We start from the raw sequence: 25,888 nt of genomic DNA, 5'->3' as shown, positions 1-25,888 counted from the left end.
TTCAGGTGTTCGCCGAACACCGCGGTCAGTAGTGTGTCCGCCCCCCCCCCCCCCTCCCCAAAATGTCACCCATTGGGACAATTAAACACCGCGGACACGCGTTTTTGTCAAAGTACATATTGCCTGTACTGTGAGCTCACCATGTAACTTTGTGACAGGTAAGCTAAAAATAGAGTAAATCAGGTCCGTGAAGCAAAGTTTATATGTAATTTTATAGGGAGGGCTACCATCCCGAAACCCAAAATAATGCCACACTTTTTATTTTAGCTTCATAGGCGCATCTGATTATTACAATTTTTCGGCCACAACTTTTTCAGCCATTTTTACTCTTTGTCCGAAAGTAGACTGTTACCCACTTATTGATTGGATGACCAAAGTAATAATTAACCAAATCGCGCGTCGTTATTTCAGGTAAAGATAAAACATTGACCTTTCTGTATCAAATAGTCAGAGTACAGGGCACTCTACTATCTATGGCTATATATTAAAGAATTAAATCGAATTTAGTAGGATTGGCATCGTAATCAAATCGATGCATTTAATTATAGTTATAACTCGTATTAGCTGCTCAGTGGCAGGGGTATCAACGGGCGCCATCCGATTCAATGTTCCTAGGCTCGGCTTATATCACCTTATCGGGCTTCTTCTCCCATTTGTAGTTTAAAAATCCGAGTGTCACTTGTGTTCGGAGGCACAGCACTTAAAAAAAATTCCGAGTGTCACATGTGTTCGGACGCACAGCACTTAAAAAAAAATCCGAGTGTCACATGTGTTCAGAGGCACAGCACTTAAAAAAAATCCGAGTGTCACGTGTGTTCGGAGGCACAGCACTACAAAAAATCCGAGTGTCACTTGTGTTCGGAGGCACAGCACTACTATTTACGTAAAACATTAAATAACATTGACAAAAAAGATGATTTCTCCATTGCAACACAGACGCTCTATGGATTTAATACATAAAGTGCCTCGCCGATGATGCTAACGGTGCGTGCATAAAAATCGCACTCCGTTAAAAACGTTGACGTGGCTAAAAAACGTTCCTCCAGTAGTTTTAATTTTATCGCGATTTTTTTTATTTTGGCTTTTAATTTTGAATATAATGATGTAGGGTCGCAGCAAAATAATAGGCCCCGTTGGGGAACCGTAACCACAACATTATTTTGAACCCCGTTGATGCTGCACCCTGTAAATGTTATTAGCAATTAAACAATTGCTCAGTTATACAATTTTATTTCACGGTCAAAGAATTATTCCATTTCTGATATTGCTTGCAAATGCTATTTTACTTAAAATTAAGAAAATCAACTGACAAAAGCCTTAAAAACAAGAATATCAGTGAAACTGATGGATGCTCCCCGATGACGGGCTTTGTCAATTTATGTGTTAAAAACCACCTAAAAAAACTATTATAAGCCTTGGTGACCTTGACCCCAGTGACCTCATCAAAAGGTAGAGGTCCATGCAAGGTACCTACATGCCAAATGATGAAAGAGATCAGTAAAGAATTGAAGGTGCTATGAGAAACTGTTACAAAAGTGTGACAGAAGAATCTATTATTAGCCTCAATGACCTTAACCCCAATAACCTCAAACCTCATCATAAGGTAGAGGTCCATGCAATGTACCTTCATGCCAAATATGAAAGAGATCTGTTAAGAAACTGTAACAAAAGAGTGACAGAAAAATCTATTATTAGCCTCAGTGACCTTGACCCCAGTAACTTCAAACCTAATCAAAAGGTAGAGGTTCATGCAAGGTACATACGTGCCAAATATGAAGGAGATCGGTTAGTTATTGAAGGTGCTATGACAAACTGTAAAAAAAGTGAGACATTAGAATCTATTATTAGCCTCAGTGACATTGACCCCATTGACCTCAAACCTCATCATAAGGTAGAGGTCCATGCAAGGTACCTACATGCCAAATAAGACAGACACACAGATTGTTTTATTGACGTAAACTTTACAGTTTTTTGTCATTTACAAAATAGTTATACAAAGCATTAAGTCAATGTGAGAACAAATAACAATATTTAAATATCATATTGATCGCGTAAAGATCATATAACACTGTATTATGTGAATTGGGAATAAGACATCAATTTGGGAATAAATTGTGTTTTATCAAAAGTGCATAATATGCAGTTTTATATGTTGCATTTTTTTAGTTTTACAAATTATACTTAAAACATATACTTGCATATATAATAGCATCATTAAAATTGATTATACTTCAAAACTGGATTTCTTATTAATAAAAAAAAAAACTCATGAAATGATACTGTGTCCATGCCGCGCATGCACACGGTTTCAAAATACACTTTAAATGATACAAATTCAATCACTGTTAATGAAAAAGTCATGGAAAATTTCTTATTAAGCTTAAATTATAGATAATGTACTACAAAATATATGTAGATCATGAAATGAATAGTTTTGTTTGAGAAAATCACCAAAATGATGTCCATTCGCAGTTTGATGTCTTATTCCAAATTCACATAATACAGTGTTATATTCATACATACATGAATTTAATAAAGAAGTTGAACATAATTAAGATTTGTTTTACAAGTATTAATAATAAAAAATGAATAAATGTATTCATGTTTCGCCAGATTAACATATACTGATGATGAAAACAATTATTTGTTATTAACTTTCATAGAAATATTGGAAATATAAGAAAGAGATTGGTTAAGTTTTAAAGGTGCTATGAGAAAATGTAACAAAAGTGTGACAGAAGGAAGGACAAACTGGCAACTATATGCTCCGCCGAAATTTTATTTCGGAGAGCATAAAAACTAATTACTAGAGAACATTATATTTACAAAACACAACAACATTAATCTAACAGTATTTACAATTTTACATGCAATAATATATTAATAATTAATATCCAATGCTAACACAAACCTAATCAAACATCATGTATATTTACATAACAAACAACATTAATTTTACAGTATTTACATGCACAAAAACCCAATGAAACATGTATATATTTACATAACACACAACATAAACTTTCATGTAACTCATCACCCTTCAATCCCATGAAGATGCTTTTCCGTTATCCAGCATTTTCCAGCATATATTGAGAGTAAAGTAAGATTGAGTTCATGGGTCGGAGTGGGCCGACAAGATACAGGTTATAAGTAGTCCATTTATGTTTTGATACAAATTTCCTATGTTTATTCCGACAACCTATTTATTGGGATTGTTATTGCTTGACATCCTATGTTTATTCCGACAGCCTATTTATTGGGATTGTTATTGCTTGACATGTTTGTAGATATTTTGTTTTTTGTTTATTTGTTAAATAGATTTGATGATGGTAATATCAGATTTATGTTAAAATTGTTGATTTTATGTGCCTTTCAACAGATGCAGCCAGAGCAGGGCGAATAGACAAAAAGCCGATGACGCATGTCGAGGGACCTGTCATCTATGCCCTGCTCGGCGACACCTCTCGTGGCTATTGTTGATGGGTCGGAGTGGGCCGACAAGATACAGGTTATTAGTAGCCTATTTATGTTTTGATACAAATTTCCTATGTTTATTCCGACAACCTTTTTATTGGGATTTTATTTTTTATGCTTGACATGTTTGTAGATATTTTGTTTTTTGTTTATTTGTTAAATAGATTTGACGATGATAATTTCAGATTTATGTAAAAATTGTCGATTTTATGTGCCTTTCAACAGATGCAGCCAGAGCAGGGCGAATAGACAAGAAGCCGATGACGCATGTCGAGGGACCTGTCATCTATGCCCTGCTCGGCGACACCTCTCGTGGCTATTGTTGATGGGTCAGAGTGGGCCGACAAGATACAGGTTATAAGTAGTCTATTTATGTTTTGATACAAATTTCCTATGTTTATTCCGACAACCTATTTATTGGGATTATATTTGTTTGACATGTTCGTACATATTTTGTTTTTTGTTTATTTGTTAAATAGATTTGACGAAGATGATTCATCCATTGCGTCGCAGGCTCTCTTTGCATTTAATACGAAATCTCTGATATGATGGTGAACATGATTTTGTCTGTAATATCAGATTTATGTAAACAAAATTGATTATATGTGCCTAGCAGTTGTATGTTAGGTGCCTACATGCATGCATGTACTCATGTTTTCTGAATATTATTTGTTACATTAGAGACATGGCTTTTATTTCCCAGATGTAATTTTTAAGTTATAAATGCAATTGTCGTTCATAGATTAAAACAATGGCACATTCTTCAAGTGGTGTTCTCACTGTATTTATGGAAAAATTTTGTTGTTCTGTTTCCTCTAAATTTCCGTGGCACAATTGAACACGCTCATCACTGTAAAAAATATAGTGATTATTATCAACACACCCAACAGTAGTGTAGTGTTGGTGGTTATGATTGACAGACGCTTTGAACTCATAGGTCTCGTTGTTAATAAAAATGTTATTATCAAGAGAGATTCTCTTTTGTGCACAACGATGAATATTTATTATCAGGAGACTGGGCGGTCTGACCAATTCACGTTTGACATCATGTAACTTTTCACCACAATGTTCACAATTAAGCAATTTCTGTTCCATTAGCCATTTGTTGATGCCCTGATGTATACGTATTTGTGCTTCTGCTAGATCTACAAGATTGATTAAGATTCTTTGGGATCGGAATTGTTCTTTGATATTTGAGGAACTGCAACTTTGACATGTTTTTGTAGTTTTGACAGTTCCCTTGTGGATTTGGCAATCGTATGTTTGATCAAGACGGTCAAAAAGTTTAACAAGGAACTCATCCGCATCGTGTTCTATTCCTAGGCGCCAACCAGGGAGCAGGGACTCTGTTAGTTTTATAATTGGCATTTTAGGGAGATCCCTTAGGGGTAAATTGTGATGCCGATAGGCACGATTTACAACCTCATTCAGTGCACAAAGAGGACAAATCTCATTTTGAAGGTGGTAACCAGAGCATTGCTGGTGCAAGTATTGACGCTCCCTTAAGAAGGCATCAAAACTTCTGGTATGGCAAAGAGCTATAATTGGGGCATTCAAAAAGCACACATTATTTCCACTGTTTTGCAAACCTTTAAATGTTTGTCTGGAAATATCAGGTCGAGTTTTTAGGGACAGCAAATTTTCATTAGGTATGGGATCAAGAGGTGACAATTTTTGTTTTGGGGTTGGTAATTTCCTTTTCTTAATGTCACATGATGGGCCTGCGAGAGATAACTTATCGTCAAATTGTCTTTTTAAAACCTTTGGTTTAACAGATTTGTTCTTTTGGTAATTAGTCAAGGTTTCATAATCCTCTTGACTTATGTGTGGTGCTGCTTCAGCTACCAGATATTCCTGGGTTTCGATCAACTTTTCAAGCACTCTCATAATAACATTTGTATCGGTGTCTATAAACATAAGTTGCACGATGCGAATCAGTTCCTCTTTGTCCTTTTTGATACTTAGCCTTTTTGCAAAAGCTTGATCTATGATACTGTCTGCCAAATTATTATAATGAGTAGTCCAAAATGGGTCACCACAGTTTTTATGTCGGTACATGCGTTCAGACTTAACTTTTACGGCTTCTTCAAATGCTTGTGCATCAAGAACATTTTCCTTAAGCCTTTGTACTTTAAGGTCCATGTAATTTGGAAAAGTACGTATATGAAGATGGGCGGGACTTCTAACCCTAGAAATGGCAACCAGGAATATGCCAGGCACATGAAACCAGCCATCCAGATCAACTTCAGTCAATGGGAAATTAGCTCCTTGTCCTTTAAAACTTGTTGCTGCGTCTCCTCCTTCGAGTGGCAAGGCGATTCTAGTCATGGGTATGTTTGACTTTGTCTTCCCAGCTTTTTGTTTATAACTTTCAACAGGAGGAATTGGGACATAATTTTCGCATCCTGGTATTCTTAAAATATTTGGGCCCGAGTAATTGGAAGCTTCTATTACCATAAAATCAGGCATTTCTGGTGGGTTACTAGGACCCTGAAACTTACAGGTCATGTGTACGCCTGAAGGAAACTCATCAACAGTATCCTTACAATAAGGAACATCATCAACAGAAAGCAATACACTCTTTGGGGGAATCTGCTGTACTTTTCCACATGTATCAATTGGTTTTGTAGTAATGCAGTCCTGTAATCCTCCTGTTTTCAAATCTGCACTAGTTAAAGAAGCAACAATGCTGTCCCTGTTATATATTGGTCCCACCAAAGTATGTAATGATCCATTGTACAGACCTATACTTGGAGCAATGTTACGTAAGAGCATGACTCTCATTCCCCTGCATGCGTGCCAGCTGGGTGGGGCACCTTCAAATTCTTTTGCAGACATTGCTCTTAGCTTATTTTCTTTCGCTGCTGGACGATGTATTGAGTCTATTCGCATTATCGGATTTCCTGTTATTTTGTGATGTCTGAGAAGAGCTTTTGCATTTTCAGACTCAACAGTTGACCTATTTTCATGGTTTTTTGAATGAAAATGATACCCATGGATGATATGTGCACTGTTCCACTTCCCGTCCATCTTCATATCACGTTCTGTTGGACAGTTTTTTCTAAGGAAAAGCATTTCTTTTTCCCTGCATTTTTTACCATACCTCATATTGACAAGCACTTTTCCAGTGAAACATTGACTAATGGGATCAACATCTGTTCTTTTGACTTCAGTCAAAAACACAGCATCAAATTGGCCCAGCATCAGATCTTTCCGACAAGCAGTAATATCATCTGATAAAAGACGATCTTTAGGCGATGTTAAGGATTGCCATTTGTCATAGTTTGGAATTGTTTGTAACGGTGGAAATTTGAAGACCTGTCTAAACCTTATCAAACCATTAATAGAAAGGGAACTGCATTTTTTGTTTTCATGCGTGTAAGAACGAGCGCTCCAGAGAGGTTCAGCTGCAATCGGAAGAATCTGTGCTGGGTCCCCAATAAGAACAATGCCAATATTGTCGAGATCAATGTTGCACTGAATCAGTCGTTCAGTTACAAAGGCAAACATCTCTCGTGACAGCATGGAAAACTCATCAACAATGAGGAGAAAGAATTTTTTGGGGTCAAAATTGAGCATAAGTCTGGAATATGTGGCAGATGTTTCTTCCAGACGCAAATCTTTTTCATTTAGATGGACAGGTATACAAAAAAGTCGATGCAAAGTCTCTGACTTGAAGTACATCTGACTTGATGCAGCTCCTGTGGGAGCTGCAAGTTTGATTCTGTCTGTCCAAGTGCTTACCTGTGCATCTGAATCAGGGTTAAATTGTAAGAGGCTTATTACACTGCTTATGATGCATTTTAGTGTCCAGCTTTTTCCAGTACCTGGATTGCCCATTAGAATGAGACACAAGGGGTTTGGGGGAGGTGCTTGTTTATTTGTTTCCCAATTTAATCTAATTTTAACATAATCAACAACAATGTCATGAGCCATCTTTTGTTTATCATTTAATGAAGATGCTTCAAATGAATTACTTGACAAAACTCCTTGCGTGTTTGTGAGATTTGAAATATGAGCATGTATTTCAGCCATAGAAGGTATAACATTCTCTCCTAGCCAGCTCTTCATAAAATCAACACCTTCAGGATTAGCTAAAATGTCAGAATTACTGAAACATGGCTTGGAATCTATGCCCTGCTGCGGGGCAGACCGCAAACGATCAACTGGGTTTTGATAAAATTGTTCATTTCCGGGGCGTGCTATCGGTTTTGAAGCGGAATCGTATTCACTGCTTTTAATTTTGCTAAGATTAGTGTCATCAGTTGCATCTACTGCACAAGCTTGCTGGTTTTCTTCGAGATCTTCGTCTGAGGATGAATCTGAATCAGAGTTGTTGTTTCGAGGAAGATGGTGATGTTTCCAAAATTTGTATGCCCATGGTGGAAGTCCATTACCATCAAGAAATGTTTGATTGAATAGATCAATCCAAGCTTTCTTTAAAGATTCTGCATCTTCAGCAATTGGTGAGAAGTCAGTAGTTTTGTGGCAAGGAATCTTCCAAAGGCAGAGTGTTCTACAATAGTGCCAATATTGTTTTCCACGGGGATTTGCCATTCTTATACCATGGCAAGGTATGAGCTTTAATGCATTCAATCTGCCATTTCTTGCAGTACTTCTTCTTTTAAATTGTAAGAATCTTGCACCATCATTGGGTTTAATTTCTTTAACATCAAACAAGTCACAAAACTGATGTAGACACATGTTGCATTGTATCTCTGCCTTCAGTTTTGGCGACTCTTTGCCACATTCGATGAAAACAGCTGTTGTGCCATGTCGCCCATCAAATTGTTTAATGAGAGGTGGGAGAATGTAATCTTCGCCATCTTTTTTATCATAGTCAGTTCTCAGCAGAGACAAACCAGATACACTGCAACTTTTGATGTTAACATTTGAAAGAACATGTGGGATATTTTGATTGAGGTGAGTTGCCTGAAAGATAGATGTTGTGCCAGCAATTGCATGGCTATTGTACATTTTTTGAACAGCACCTTGATTTATTGGTTCACCATCTTGCAACTTCTCCATTGCAGTGATGAGCACTTCATTAGATGTTTTAGTGGGAATTGCATCTTTAAAGGCATATTTAGTTACATACTCTGTAGCAGAGTCACCAGTATCTGAAAAGAACTCAAGATTTAAGTCCTGCACCCCATTTTCTTTATTTTGGCAACAAATGACCTCTATTACTGGAGGTTTTCTGAGAAACTCTGGCACAACAGCTTTGTCATCAGCATTGCTAAGTACATGCAGAATCTCAAAAGGATCATGACCATTAAACCATTTGTCGTTACATTCAAACTGAAGTTGAAAAATTTTCTTATTGTGTTTGTCAGGCTCAATGGTGGGTACTTTATTCATTGGTTGCGGTTTTCGCCTTTTACAGGTAATAACCTCTGTGGACTGTTTATTCCCAGTTTCCTTGCATGTCGATTGCTTTTTCTTAACCACTGCACATTTATCTGTCTTGGAAGGCTGATCGTTTATTCCTGTATGACCTAAGTGGCGACATGTTCCATTGACAACAGTCACATATATTGTGTCCAATGTTGAAAAATCACCGGTTGTGAGGGCATTGTCTATCACACTTGCCATGTTCAGTCTGCAGATGGCGGAGGTCCTTTCATAGATGAAATCAAATGTCTTGTTTTTACCATCTGCTAGTAAACCTGCATTCCAGTTGGTGTAGAATGGTCGCATATATTCAATGTAATCCTTCCTAGCATGATCCCAACAGTCGAGTACCCTAGTACGGATAGTGTCCTGAACAAGAGGATTGTCGAGATCTTGGCCAGTATTTAAACATTCGTCTTTGGCACTCTGAAAGCAGTTTTGTATATTTAGTTTCAAGCTGTCCATGTGCTGACTGAATTCACGACTAAAATACAGCCTATGAGCATGTGGATTGGCATTTGCACCCCATTCAAACCGTGTAAAATAGGCATCACCATCATATCTAATTCTAGATAGAAACGTTGTGTCCAGCTCTGCCATCAATGCGCACATAAACGATACGATGCTTGGATACTGTAGTACGTTTCTTCGCCGACCTTCCAAAAATTCTTGGTCACTCTGGATGGAGAGGGTCTCTGTACCTGGACAGACTTTGTGAATTGCCGGGTGATGGTTATACGGTGGAGCACGAGTCTGGAACAGCATAATTGACATTGGCATTTTGTCTTTTCGCCAAGGAACACTTTCTTCCCAATCCCGTTGAACAGCTATTGCATCATCCCTTGACCTTTTCCAGAATGGAGCTGTATCCGGTATTGAGGACTTGAACATCATTAGGTTTGATACAGTCCAGTCACGAAGCTCTGCATTTTGCATTAAATCCTCTTTTACAGGTATTCCAGTTGTTTCAAAGGCATCACTTTTCAGAGCGAGCTTGGCCTTTCCCTTGCTATGTTCTCGTTTAATCATGCTATGAACTAGAAATTGAAGCTCAGTATTGACCATCGCTCGTTTTTGTGCGCATACCCAAAACAGGTAAGCAAATTTGTAGCTGCCTGATTTATTTTTAATGCTACGAGGACGTTCTTGGTGTGGACATGCATCACCAGTGAGGAAGACATCCGGGAAAGCCATTTGTAGGTATCCTTGTGTATCCACAGCAACAGGGTTCTGACGGTCCACATCTGGTGCTGAGATCCTTTGTAACACTGTGTTTTGCATTCCATTCTTGAGAATTTGCTCTGGGTTTTCAGACAAGTTAGAAACTCCACCCTGTGCAACACTACCTGAATCTCCTTCATCATTGCTGCTCTCCCTCAGGAGAAGTTCTACTTCTTCACAGCATAGGTAGGTTAGGTTTTTCAATTCATCTTCAGGTAATAATACCTGTTCAATGTTTTTTTGTGATGCATTTGAAACATCTGTGCTAGGATTGAGCCATTTCCTCTGAACACCGTACAAGACAACATCAGTGAGTGTTATTTTTATGGTTTCATTTGGATCTTCATCATGGTTAAGTTTGTCATTAGTTTGACTCTCTAGTATGAACTTTGCTAGATCGTTCCATATTAGATTTGCAATTTGTTCCATGTTAAGGCAGCTGGATGTGGCTTTTTGATTTTCAATTAGAATTGCATCTTTTATGCCACTTCCGATAATAAAACCAGAGTTTATCCATTCAGAGAACAGCTGAATAGTTAATCTTTTAGAAGCACGCTCATGGATCAGCTCAACATTGATTTTTCTTAAACCATTTGGGTAAACAGCTGTGCTTGTATCTGATAGCTGACTTGCTAGATTCTCCATGGCAGCTACTGTAAAAGGTGTATGAACCTTATCACAGTACCTGTAAAATGGTCTTTTGGTACCATATACAGGACAAGTCACTTCACGCTCCATAAGCTCTTTTGCATGAACAATCTTTGCCATATTAATTTTAGCTTCATTAATGCTCCCATCTTCTTGCTTAGAGACCATGATAACAAATGGTAACTTTTGGAAAGTGTGCCATGGAAGAGCTTTAGTTTTGACTGGTTCTTTTATCGCAAAAGATATTGATCCATATCTGGAGAATGGGATATTATTTGTTCGAGAACGCAATATAACTATTACAGCATGGATCGGTGACAGAACAAGTTTTTCAGCCTGAGATAAAGTGTCCATGAACATTTCATGCTGATATGAGGCCTCATCTTGAAAAACATCAAGAGCCATCAGATTTTCAGGACCGTAAGGGTTTATATTTGAAATATTGTCATCAATAGATTGCTGACTATCAACAGTGGTTCCCTGAGAACTCTCTTCACCAGCAGACTTTTTGTGCAGCAATGTTACAATTCCATCATCAATTTTACACAATTTTGAACAATTTGTACATACCCCTGTTACTGTTTCATCATTATAAACTCTAGCACTTGAAAATGCTGAGTCGAGAGTGACACTAGACCCTGCTAAGACCTGAGACTGCTTTAAAGCTTGCAGAAGAAAAGAGTTTGACAGTGGAATCTGTTGGCCAGCTTCAGGGACGTTTATACAATGAGCTGCATCTGCTTCAAAGCCAGGTGAACACATTCCACATTGAGAGCAATGGATCATCTTCATGGCACCATATGTTGCATGGAGATCACGAATTCCACTTAGATTTAGGACAGTGTGCTGAGCAGATGGGTCTTCAGATGACAGCTCGCTATGATCTAACCATGATTGACAAACAAGAGCTTCGCGTGGTTTTGTTATATTAAGCTTTCCTTTTTTCAAAGTAGGTATTTCTTTACAAGACTTAAATCGACCAGTAGTCAAAGATTGAACAAACTTCACACATGCCGAAGGCAGAGACTGAGTGTATACTGCCTTGCCTTTGATTATGTCAAATTCTTGACTCATGCATGCATATTTTGCCATTATTTGAACATGCTCAACACCTGCACTAACTTCACTTATTGTTTTGAACACAAAAGCAACTGGTGGAAGCTTCCCGTCTGTAGATCTGCCGTGGAATCATATGGAATTCTATGGAAATCGTTAGATGGAATTCCGTGGAGTATTGGCACTAACTTTCCATCCGATTCCATGCAATCAATGGAAAAGTGAAAAAAAACAGAAGGGGGACTTGATATGGGATGGAATTCCATAAAATGCCGTGGAATTCCATAGAATTCCGTGGCATTCCATATAATGCCGTGGAATTCCATAGAATGCCGTGGAATTCCATAGAATGCCATGGAATTCCATAGAACGCCGTGGAATTCCATAGAACGCCGTTGAATTCCATAGAATGCTGTGGAATTCCATAGAATGCCGTGGAATTCCATAGAATGCCGTGGAAATCCGTGAAAAGATATGGAATTTAATAAAAAGCTGGAATAGAAAAAAAAACAGATTATAGATCAAAGGCATTTTATTGATTTTGAAAAACAAATGTGAATGTAACTAAAGGTTTCATCATAGAATTTAAACAACAACAAGATCTGGCATCAATCATTAACCACACACATGCAGTCACAGTACATATTCAAAAATGAGTGGTTTTACATTTTCATAAAGTACCAACTCTCTTAACCACAGGCATGCATGCACACATTCAAAAACACATCCATAAACATGCACGCATATACAGGTGAGAAAAGAAAAACTTATAAAAGGCACAATATAAAACATAGAAGTAGAATTTTATATTTCTATTATGACAAGTATACTTCCTTTCTCACATATGTTCATAAACACACACAATTACATGCACACACACATCACGCACAATTGTTCTAGAGTTTTTTCTCATAAATTTTAACGTTCAACAACTGTTCCTTATTAATTCTAGAACACTTTCAGTATGATAACAGAAGTTCAGTTCTAGTTGATGTGTTCCAGTACAATTCTAGAAAAGTTCCGAAGGTTAACTTCAAATATTTATGTCTGAAACCAACTTTCTAGAAAACAAATTCCCATGCAGACAGCCAGTATTCAAGTACTGAGCATAGTTAATAATAATACATAACAAATTAACAACTGTTGTAAATTTGTTATTTATTATACTATGCTAAGTACTGTTGAACACGGACTTAATTCAATTATCAAAGTTTCAAATTCCTAAATTAAAAAAAAACAAATAAATTAAGACAAAAAACAAACACAAAATACAATTCACAAAATAAATAACTGGTCTTTTTATACAAGAAGTAACCAAAATAAAACATGTCACCAGCCACAGACTGCCAGGCTTAACACAGAGGCTAGTTAAAAAAAATGTTTGTCCAAGTCTTCCACTGCCATTTTCCATTTCTTCTGAGAATATTGAACACCAGTCACTGCCTCCGGGTCCTTTTTGGTATGAGGTACATTGTATACTGCTCACATGTGCTCTACAGAATAAAAAATCATAAAAATGTCTAAAGAAAAGAGTTATTTACATTCAAACTATAACAAGAGATTGCAAAGCAATATGGTCCCCTACCTGTTAAACTTCACTATTTTAAGTTTGTTAAATATATTTGTTGCCATAGCAACCAGAATTCTTGCATTATAAACAACATGAAATGACGTGCAAAATGTCCTTATTATCATCTGTTCATGTTTCAAGTTTCATGAAAAAATACTTAGAACTTTTAAAGTTATCTCAGGATCCAGAAAAGTGTAACTGACTAAGACCAATATATTGAATTCCAAAAAGACAAAATACTTTCAGGTGGTTAACATTAAATAACTTATCTAGCCCAGGGCATGACAATATTTACCATGAATTTGTGGCCCTGTAAGTCCTCGATCTAGGTAAATGCGCTTAAAGAGCCGCTTTGCTGTTGGATTATTTCCCTGCCAAACTCTGCAGTATCTTCCATCAACTGGTCAATGGTAATTAAAGCACATAATGAAAATGTATAGGGAACGTAATTCATGAATTGTTTTAAATATTAAGTTGTTAAATGGTCTTTAGAAAGAGAACTAAAAACGAAGTGAATACATCGCAAAGCACTAAGCATAACTTAATTTGTTGGTATGATTAGTACAAATTTATTATTGCTATAATTAGAATGATGTGTAATTCTATTGGTATGAAAATGCACACTCAGATACCTATAAACCAATTCCATTGGTTTAATTTTTTATTTACAAGCAAATACGTTGAATTGATATCCCCCGCCAACATGCTTCTGGACAAATAAGTATTATATTTGACACTCAAACAAGCATTTTTTAAAGATACAAAGGGCCACAACCCCGTTTTTAACAGATGGTGTACAATTCCATTTGGCATGCATCATCCTCTTATCCATATATATACTCGAACCAGGTTTCAATGAAATCCGCCAAAGCACTTCCAGGATATGGCCTTGGACACACAAAAAAGCATTTTTTCAAGATACAAAGAGCCATAACTCTGTACTTAACTAATGGTGTACAATGCCATTTGGCATGCATCATCCTCTTATCCATATACATACTCATACCAAGTTTCAGTGAAATCTGCCAAAGCACTTCCAAGATATGGCTACGGACGGATGGAAAGACGGACAGACGGAAGGATGGAAGGACGGACAGACAACGCCAAAACAATATCCCTCCGCCTATGGCGGGGGATAATTATAAACATTAACACCATTAATGAGCATTGAGTGCTCAACATGCACAGTACAAAACTTCCTTAGCCTGCAGTTCCATAACCTTGCATGATCAAATTCCGATACTACATTCAACGTTATTAATTTCTCCACATAGGTCTTATTACTTCCTTTTTCAACCTGCAAACTCCACTAAGTGAAAATTTGGGTGACAGCTGCTTTTAAACTAATATTTGCCATACTAAAACCTCAAATATCACATAAAAAGGTCTACAATAATGTCATAAGAAGATTAAATTTAAAGGAATATTTAGAAATAATAAAAATCACAAACCTTCAGTTGTTGTTCTATTCCTAGACAGACTGCTCAAACACTGTATGCATCACTCTTTAGCAATATTTCATGTCACTTTCCAAATGATATAAATACATAAGTATTTTAAGAAAGTGTTTTTAATGGAAAAACTAATGAACTCTTCTGTTTGTTAAATTTCTTTAACTTTATTTTAACAAGTTAAACCAGTACATTGTCCACCATGTTTCATGTTTCAATCTAACAGGTAAACTTTCTGTATTTGAATTCAGCCAATTAGAAAAGGCTGTTATATCTTATAACCAATAGATTTGCAGCAAACATTCCCAACATCTGATGTACAACACATGCTTGGCTTATCAGATAGATTGTTATTTGACAACCTGGACTGGATGGGTTTGATATTGAGTAAAAACAGTGTGTATACCACTTGGACAGGGTTAAGGAATTTAAACTTGTTGAAATTGCTTTGAAAGTAACAACAACTCCTACTTCTGCAGAACTACTACTTTAATTACTACATAATCAACAACACCACCACCAACAACAACAGCAACAATAACAGCAGCAACAGCAGCAACAACAACAGCAGCAACAGCAGCAGCAACAACTGCTACTACAGCAACAACTGCTACTACTGCTACTTCTATTGCTAAAACTATTGCTACATAAACTGTTAATGCTACTACTTCTACTACTACTACTACCACCACAACCTCTACTGATATAAAAAACACTACTGCTACTACATCAATTACTACAACAACACCTACTACAACAACAACAACTACTACTACTAATACAACTACTACATCTACAGCTACTACTACTACTGCTGCTGCTGCTGTCGCTACTATGAAGTCTATTTGGCTATTTGTAAGTGTACGGTGTTCTATATGTGTTCTTATTCCCCATTAGAACTTTTGTAGAACTTACTGGTTCTTAAAGCGTTCTAGATGTGTTCTAGAACTACATTTTAAAACATTTTTAGAAATTTTTGACCATATTTTGTCCTTGAAATGTTCTAAACAGGTTCTTGAAATTATTGGAACAGTTTCAGTCCTAAGCCATTTTCCACAAATGTTCTGGATTTATTCTAAAAAAACTGTTTTGGAACAATTCCAGAACATACGTTTTAGAACACAAATATGGAACAGTTCCAGAACTGTTCCAATTTCTAGAACAAATTTATAATTATCTTTATTGCATTTTCTTTTAAATACAAAATACATGATGCAAATAAATTCATACATGTATTAAACTACAAATACATTTCAGACAACCAGCGAAATTTTTCTAAGTTATTTTCCATTGATTTCCATCCGAGAAAATGTATCAGTTATTTTCCATAATGATTTCCGTTGAAAAAAATGGCTAAGTCCAACTTTCCATGGTGTTTTCCATACATTCCGTGGAAATGCATGGAATTTTAGTCGAGATTCCGTGGAATTCCATAACAGCTTCAGATGGAAAATTGGCAAGTGGATGGAATTCCATGGATTTCCATCGATTTCCGTAGAATTCCATAATATTTTCTATGGAATTCCATAGAAAAGTGCTAATGACTATGGCAGATCTACAGACGGGTTTGACTCGTGCAGACTGTTGTATGCTACCCATAGTTGTGGACTTGGTCCAGAACAAGGAAGAGGAATAATGTCATTTTCCTCCTCACATGAAGTGCCATGAAGCAGATTGCAGGAGAATTGTACTTGTTTATGAAGGTTACCATATACATATGAGCCCAAGACAAACTTTTCAGCTGCTCTATTTCCTACCCGTCTGTAGATCTGCCATAGTCATTAGCACTTTTCTATGGAATTCCATAGAAAATATTATGGAATTCTACGGAAATCGATGGAAATCCATGGAATTTGATGGAATTCCATCCACTTGCCAATTTTCCATCTGAAGCTGTTATGGAATTCCACGGAATCTTGACTAAAATTCCATGCATTTCCACGGAATGTATGGAAAACACCATGGAAAGTTGGACTTAGCCATTTTTTTCAACGGAAATCGTTATGGAAAATAACTTATACATTTTCTTGGATGGAAATCAATGGAAAATAACTTAGAAAATTTTCGCTGGTCGTCTGAAATGTATTTGTAGTTTAATACATGTATGAATTTATTTGCATCATGTATTTTGTATTTAAAAGAAAATGCAATAAAGATAATTATAAATTTGTTCTAGAAATTGGAACAGTTCTGGAACTGTTCCTTATTTGTGTTCTAAAACGTACGTTCTGGAATTGTTCCAAAACAGTTTTTTTAGAATAAATCCAGAACATTTGTGGAAAATGGCTTAGGACTGAAACTGTTCCAATAATTTCAAGAACCTTTTTAGAACATTTCAAGGACAAAATATGGTCAAAAATTTCTAAAAATGTTTTAAAATGTAGTTCTAGAACACATCTAGAATGCTTTAAGAACCAGTAAGTTCTACAAAAGTTCTTATGGGGAATAAGAACACATATAGAACACCTTACACTTACAAATAGCCAAAATAATAGACTTCATAGTAGCGACAGCAGCAGCAGCAGTAGTAGTTGTAGTAGCTGTTTTAGTAGTAGTAGTTGTTGTTGTTGTATTAGGTGTTGTTGTTGTAGTAATTGGTGTAGTAGCAGTAGTGTTTTTTTATATCAGTAGAGGTTGTGGTGGTAGTAGTAGTAGTAGAAGTAGTAGCATTAACAGTTTCTGTAGCAATAGTAGTAGCAATAGAAGTAGCAATAGTAGCAGTTGTTGCTGTAGTAGCAGTTGTTGCTGCTGCAGTTGCTGCTGTTGTTGTTGCTGCTGCTGTTGTTGCTGCTGTTATTGTTGCTGTTGTTGTTGTTGGTGGTGTTGTTGATGCTGTAGTAATTAAAGTAGTAGTTCTGCAGAAGTAGGAGTAGTTGTTACTTTCAAAGCAATTTCTACAAGTTTAAATTCCTTAACCCTGTCCAAGTGGTATACACACTGTTTTTTCTCAATATCAAACTCAGCCAGTCCAGGTTGTCATTAATAACAATCTATCTGATAAGCCAAGCATGTGTTGTACATCAGATGTTGGGTATGTTTGCTGCAAATCTATTGGTTATAAGATATAACAGCCTTTTCTAATTGGCTGAATTCAAATACAGAAAGTTTACCTGTTAGATTGAAACATGAAACATGGTGGACAATGTACTGGTTTAACTTGTTAAAATAAAGTTAAAGACATTTAACAAACAGAAGAGTCATTAGTTTTTCCATTAAAAACACTTTCTTAAAATATTTATGTATTTATATCATTTGGAAAGTGACATGAAATATTGCTAAAGAGTGATGCATACAGTGTTTGAGCAGTCTGTCTAGGAATAGAACAACAACTGAAGGTTTGTGATTTTTATTATTTCTAAATATTCCTTTAAATTTAATCTTCTTATGACATTATTGTAGACCTTTTAATGTGATATTTGAGGTTTTAGTATGGCAAATATTAGTTTAAAAGCAGCTGTCACCCAAATTTTCACTTAGTGGAGTTTGCAGGTTGAAAAAGGAAGTAATAAGACCTATGTGGAGAAATTAATAACGTTGAATGTAGTATAGGAATTTTATCATGTAAGATTATGGAACTGCAGGCTAAGGAAGTTTTTTACTGTGCATGTTGAGCACTCAATGCTCATTAATGGTGTTAATGTTTATTATTATCCCCCGCCATAGGCGGAGGGATATTATTTTGGCGTTGTCTGTTTGTCCTTCCATCCTTCCGTCTGTCCGTCTTTCCATCCGTCCGTAGTTATATCTTGGAAGTGCTTTGGCAGATTTCACTGAAACTTGGTATGAGTATGTATATGGATAAGAGGATGATGCATGCCAAATGGCATTGTACACCATTCGTTAATAACAGAGTAATGGCCCTTTGTATCTTGAAAAAATGCTTTTTGTGTGTCCAAGGCCATATCCTGGAAGTGCTTTGGCGAATTTCATTGAAACCTGGTTCGAGTATATATATGGATAAGAGGATGATGCACGCCAAATGGAATTGTACACCATCTGTTAAAAACGGGGTTATGGCCCTTTGTATCTTTAAAAAATGCTTGTTTGAGTGTCAAATATAATACTTATGTGTCCAGAAGCATGTTGGCGGGGGATATCAATTCAACGTATTTGCTTGTAAATAAAAAATTAAACCAATGGAATTGGTTTTTAGGTATCTGAGTGTGCATTTTCATACCAATAGAATTACAAATCATTCTAATTATAGCAATAATAAATTTGTACTAATCATACCAACAAATTAAGTTATGCTTAGTGCTTTGCGATGTATTCACTTCGTTTTTAGTTCTCTTTCTAAAGACCATTTAACAACTTAATATTTAAAACAATTCATGAATTACGTTCCCTATACATTTTCATTATGTGCTTTAATTACCATTGACCAGTTGATGGAAGATACTGCAGAGTTTGGCAGGGAAATAATCCAACAGCAAAGCGGCTCTTTAAGCGCATTTACCTAGAGGACTTACAGGGCCACAAATTCATGGTAAATATTGTCATGCCCTGGGCTAGATAAATAATTTAATGTTAACCACCTGAAAGTATTTTGTCTTTTTGGAATTCAATATATTAGTCTAAGTCATTTACACTTTTCTGGATCCTGGGATAACTTTAAAAGTTCTAAGTATTTTTTCATGAAACTTGAAACATGAACAGATGACAATAAGGACATTTTGCACGTCATTTCATGTTGTTTATAATGCAAGAATTCTGGTTGCTATGGCAACAAATATATTTAACAAACTTAAAAAAGTGAAGTTTAACAGGTAGGGGACCATATTGCTTTGCAATCTCTTGTTATAGTTTAAATGTAAATAACTCTTTGCTTTAGACATTTTTATGATTTTTTATTCTGTAGAGCAGTATACAATGTACCTCATACCAAAAAGGACCCGGAGGCAGTGACTGGTGTTCAATATTCTCAGAAGAAAAGGAAAATGACAGTGGAAGACTTGGACAAACATTTTAAGCCTCTGTGTTAAGCCTGGCAGTCTGTGGCTGGTGACATGTTTTATTTTGGTTACTTCTTGTATAAAAAAGACCAGTTATTTATTTTGTGCATTGTATTTTGCGTTTGTTTTTTGTCTTAATTTATTTGTTGTTTTTTTTAATTTAGGAATTTGAAACTTGGATAATTGAATTAAGTCCGTGTTCAACAGTACTGAGCATAGTATAATAAATAACAAATTTACAACAGTTGTTAATTTGTTATGTATTATTATTAACTATGCTCAGTACTTGAATATCGGCTGTCTGCATGGGAATTTGTTTTCTAGAAAGTTGGTTTCAGACTTAAATATTTGAAGTTAACCTTCGGAACTTTTCAAGAATTGTACTGGAACACATCAACTAGAACTGAACTTCTGTAATCGTACTGAAAGTGTTCTAGAATTAATAAGGAACAGTTGTTGAACGTTAAAATTTATGAGAAAAAACTCTAGAACAATTGTGCGTGATGTGTGTGTGCATGTAATTGTGTGTGTTTATGAACATATGTGAGAAAGGAAGTATACTTGTCATAAGAGAAATGTAAAATTCTACTTCTATGTTTTATATTGTGCCTTTTATAAGTTTTTCTGTTCTCACCTGTATATGCGTGCATGTTTATGGATGTGTTTTTGAATGTGTGCATGCATGCCTGTGGTTAAGAGAGTTGGTACTTTATGAAAATTTAAAACCACTCATTTTTGAATATGTACTGTGACTGCATGTGTGTGGTTAATGATTGATGCCAGATCTTGTTCTTGTTTAACTTCTATGATGGAACCTTTAGTTACATTCACATTTGTTTTTCAAAATCAATTAAATGCCTTTGATCTATAATCTGTTTTTTTTTCTATTTTATTCCAGCTTTTTATTAAATTCCATAGCTTTTCACGGAATTCCACGACATTCTATGGAATTCCACGGCATTCTATGGAATTCCACGGCATTCCATGGAATTCCACGGCGTTCCATGGAATTCCACGGCGTTCCATGGAATTCCACGGCGTTCTATGGAATTCCACGGCATTCTATGGAATTCCACGGCATTCTATGGAATTCCACGGCATTATATGGAATTCCACGGCATTATATGAGATGCCACGGAATTCTGTGGAATTCCACGGCATTTTATGGAATTCCATCCCATATCAAGTCCCCCTTCTGTTTTTTTTTCACTTTTCCATTGATTGCATGGAATCGGATGGAAAGTTAGTGCCAATACTCCACGGAATTCCATCTAACGATTTCCATAGAATTCCATATGATTCCACGGCAGATCTACAGACGGGTAACCATCGGACTTTGCTGCAAAGATTGCATTTTCTAAGGTAAAATTCACTTGTGTCGGCTTCTGTTGGTTCTAATACTTTTTGTAGTGGTAAGTCTGTCTTTAGATCCTGTTTTGCCTTAGAAGAGGCAGATGTAAATTTTACATCGTAGTTGATCTTTTTAAGATTTATACGTTCCTCATTACATTGAGGACCAGCAAAGTTCTCTAACATCTTCATGTGTCTTGAATAATTGTCGACAAGTTCCGTATGAACGTCCTTCAAGATTTCCTCATAGTCTGCGCTACTTATTAGTCTTGTTGTTGGCTCTACCAAATATTCAGCCTTTACATTTTCTCCATATTTAATTCCAACTAGCTGTAAGAAAGTTGTTTTTCTGTAGTATTTTATTGTACCCGTTCCATAATAATGAATGCGCTCTAAATTGAAAGCATCTTCATGGGATTGTGGTCCACGATTAGGCTCTAAACCTTCATCTCTACAAGTTTTTGAATTTTTAGTGTAATAAAGATTAACTTCGTGTAGAAGTGATAAAAATTGACCCTCATTCGTCAGCACTGAGTTTATTGACATTTGTTTTTGATTTGCTATGGCTTTCATTCGAATCCATGAATACCAACGAAAAGCTAGAGATGATCTTTCTGTAATTGGTATTCCTCTTGTTAACATGCTATCAAGACGAATTGAATGACTGATGTCTGAGCCCTGAATGGTATACTTAACGATGCAGTTTTTTGAATTTATATACTCCCAGGGTCCAAGAACAGAATCCTGTTGACCTAACTCAGTTGTGACGGAGAGAACATTAATGGGGCCAAGACTAAGCAAATTTTCTAAAGTTAAAATATTTCTTTTTGTTTTATTAGCATTTGTATTAGCATTGGATATTTCTATACTTTCCTGTGTGGTACAATGAACAACCATATACTTATCCTTCTTAATAACATCATCTGGTCTTTCTTCCTGAAACATTAAGTATGACAGAAATTTTTGACTTCATTTTCTTATCTTGCTGCTCCAAAAAAATTGCGAGTAAAATTAGAATTTGACCAAAATGTTATCTGCAGCTCTAAATACAAGTGTGTAGCATGTCAGACTATTGCAATGGAACCAGTACTTTAACATGTCAGACTGTGTCAATGGTACCGGCAGTATGTATAATGTGAAACTGTGGAAATGGTACAAGTATGTATCATGTCAAACGGTGAAAATGGAACCAGAATGTAGCATGTCAGACTGTGACAATGGTACCAATAGGCAGTTGAGTACATAGCATGTCAGACGGTGACAATGGTGCCAGTTTGTATCATGTCAGACTGTAACAATGATACCAGTATGTAGTATCTGTCAGACTGAGACACACAAAATGTGCAGCTCCATGAGATAAACATGCATGCCAAATATAAAGTTGCTATCTTCAATATTGCAAAAGTTATCAAACCAAGGTTAAAGTTTTGGGACACACACAATAAATGAATGACAGACAGGCCATAAACAATATACCCCCGATCTTTCGATCTGGGCGCATAAAAAAGGCCAGCATTGCCAATAGGATATAACTATAACCTAAACATACAATATAAAAGTTATGTTCATATATTTAAGTGGGTTTTAGTGACAGCCATTGTGTGTATACGTTTTTTGTCACTGTGACCTTGACCTTTGACCTAGTGACCTGAAAATTGATAGGGGTCATCTGCGAGTCATGATCAATGTACCTATGAAGTTTCATGAACCTAGCCATAAGCTTTCTAGAGTTATCATCGGGAAACCATTTTACTATTTTGGGTCACTGTGACCTTGACCTTTGACCTAGTGACCTGAAAATCAATAGGGATCATCTGCAAGTCATGGTCAATCTACCTATCAAGTTACATGATCTTAGGCATAAGCGTTCTTGAGTTATCATCCCGAAACCATTTTACTATTTCGGGTCACCATGACCTTGACCTTTGACCTGAATATCAATAGGGGTCATCTGCAAGTCATGATCAATCTACCTATCAAGTTTCATGATCCTAGGCATAAGCGTTCTTCAACTTCTTGAGTTGTCATCCGGAAACCATTTTACTATTTCGGGTCACCGTGACCTTGACCTTTGACCTAGTGACCTGAATATCAATAGGGGTCATCTGCGAGTCATGATCAATCTACCTATCAAGTTTCATGATCCTAGCATAAGCGTTCTTGAGTTGTCATCCGGAAACCATTTTACTATTTCAGGCCACCGTGACCTTGACCTTTGTCCTAGTGACCTCAAAATCAATAGGGGTCATTTGCGAGTCATGATCAATGTAACTATGAAGTTTCATGATCCTAGGCCCAAGCGTTCTTGAGTTATCATCCGGAAACCACCTGGTGGACGGACCGACAGACCGACATGTGCAAAGCAATATACCCCCTCTTCTTCGAAGGGGGGCATAAAAATAAGAGCTAATCAAACGCATGAAACAGACGCCATAAATGAACAAAAAGGAATAACTTACCCGGTATTTCTAAGTTGATACAATAATATTCAAAAAATATCCACATGACTGAAAATATTTTGTCCTAATAGCCTTTTAATGTAATCTATTTATAGCTTTTGAACTCTGCTCGCTCCCTTATTTGCCGATTGGTCACAAATGACAAAATTACGTCATGATTTGGGAGGTAAGCACAATGTGACAACTAATTCGATCAATATGCAGACCCCTCTAGAAGATTAATACGGTAATGAAAGGCATATTCAACCAATACGAATACACGCAAGGAGACTTTTTACGGCTCTGGGTTTTTCCAGACTAATAGAAGGCTCGACAAGTGAACAATTGTCACTTTTATACGAAGATTAAATATTATTTTTGGTTGGGAATTTTTCCAGTATTTGGAAAAATTTGGTCAAATTAGGGGAAAAAGGTGGTTACTTCATAAGGGGAAGCGGCCATATTCTGCTTCTTCAAAGAAAGGTTTTTTTGTCCCTGTGAGTTAATAAACACAAAAATGGGAAAAACTAAAAATGTCAGTTACATGACTTATAACATTAAGTAGATGATATGAACAGAAAAAAAACTGATATGATTTTCAGATACAACCTTTTTGCATAAAAACAAAATCAAACATTTCAATATTTTAAGGGCAAAACAGTTCTATCTTGATATTTAACAAATATCTCCGATAATTGGATTATACATGTATCTACAATAATGCCAATAGAAGAATATTATGTAAACTTTAAATAAAAGTACAGTGTCTTGTTAATAAAGATTCCTTTAAAGTATAAATACATTCAAGTCATTATATCATGTGCAACACTTCTTGAAATCTGATTTCAAGAAGTGTTGCACATGATATAAAGAATAGATCAAACATCAACCATACATGAAAGAATGTTTTGACACTATAAAGCAAGTAATATAATGAGTATTTCTGTGTTCTTTTACTTTATCATTTTTCTGACATATTGATAGTTGCAGTGCACCCCTGCACATGAGACTAGGCAAGTGACAAGCATGCACAACATTTCTGTGGACTTTTTTCTTTCTTAGGGAATGGCCGTGGACAGCCATTTTAAAATTTCTACATGGACATTTCACAGATCTAGCAAGGGCGCAATACATAACAAGGGCTGTTTGTAAAACATGCATGCCCCCCCGTATGGGCTCTCCGTTGTAGTGACAGCCAATGTGTGAATATGTTTTATTGTCACTGTGACCTTGACCTAGTGACCTGAAAATCAATAGGGGTCATCTGCCATGCATAATCAATGTACCGTTCTTGAGTTATCATCCGGAAACCATTTTACTATTTCGGGTCACCGTGACCTTGAACTTTAACCTAGTGACCTGAAAATCAATAGGGGTCATCTGCGAGTCATGATCAATCTACCCATCAAGTTTCATGATCCAAGGAATAAGCGTTCTTGAGTTATCATCCGGAAACCATTTTACTATTTCGGGTCACTGTGACCTTGACCTTTGACCTAGTGACCTGAAAATCAATAGGGGTCATCTGCGAGTCATGATCAATGTACATATGAAGTTTCATGATCCTAGGCCTAAGCGTTCTTGAGTTATCATCCGGAAACCATTTTACTATTTCGGGTCACCGTGACCTTGGACCTAGTGACCTGAAGACTGGCGGACTGCTATATGCAACCCTAGTTAGTATTTTAATGCATTATTTGAAGACATTTTAATATGATGCAAACATTTAACATTTTTTTACTATACTTTTTCTTAACAATCTGAATTTTGCAATGTGTGCAAGTACCAGGGCCGTCAATCTATCAAATCTGCGGCTGAATTCAGTTTCCCACCTGAAAAGTATACTTTGTTCCCCTTTTAGGAGGAAAAATTCACCCTGATTATTATTTATTTATTTTATTTTTTTTTAAAGATGTGTCTCATGATTATTATATCTCAGTTCTATTTCAATTTAATCTTGTCAAACATACTTAATTATGAAAAAAAAATGAATACAGTGCAAACATGTATAAATGTTATAAAAAAATCCCCAAAAAGGGAAACACCGCAAAAATTCACCCTTATAAGATGAGGGTAGCCCCCCGCTTCCCCTAAAATGGATTGACGGCCATGAGTACGCGACTCGTTTTTTCACAATTTTCAGACGTTTGCAACTCACTTATAAATAATTTTGAATAGTGCGCGACTCATTTTTTTCACTAAGTGAGGGGGGGGGGGGTGTGTGGGGGCCAGGGCCATTTCACAAAATCATAAAAAATGCCCTGTTGTCAAGTAAGTATTCTTACCTTTTTCTTTTGAAACTGTCGTTTCTTTGGTCTCCCACGGGCACTT

The 25,888-nt window shown here is 36.3% G+C and overlaps 1 protein-coding gene and 1 long non-coding RNA gene across 2 annotated transcripts in view; one reads left to right on the top strand and one right to left on the bottom strand.

The window, feature by feature from the left end:
• LOC127866977 (uncharacterized) overlaps positions 1–25,888 on the top strand; it is a 344,898-nt gene that overhangs the window by 83,664 nt on the left and 235,346 nt on the right. The gene's annotated exons all lie outside the window — the stretch shown is intronic.
• LOC127866983 (uncharacterized) lies at positions 13,065–15,102 on the bottom strand. Its single transcript, XR_008043197.1, has 3 exons — positions 14,818–15,102; positions 13,662–13,766; positions 13,065–13,289 (listed from the first exon to the last, which is right to left on the bottom strand). It is a non-coding gene; the product is annotated as an uncharacterized LOC127866983 (long non-coding RNA).

The sequence above is a fragment of the Dreissena polymorpha genome, chromosome 2, assembly GCF_020536995.1.
Source record: "Dreissena polymorpha isolate Duluth1 chromosome 2, UMN_Dpol_1.0, whole genome shotgun sequence".
Classification (NCBI taxonomy): Eukaryota; Metazoa; Mollusca; class Bivalvia; order Myida; family Dreissenidae; genus Dreissena; species Dreissena polymorpha.
This window is presented reverse-complemented; position numbering and strand designations above follow the sequence as displayed.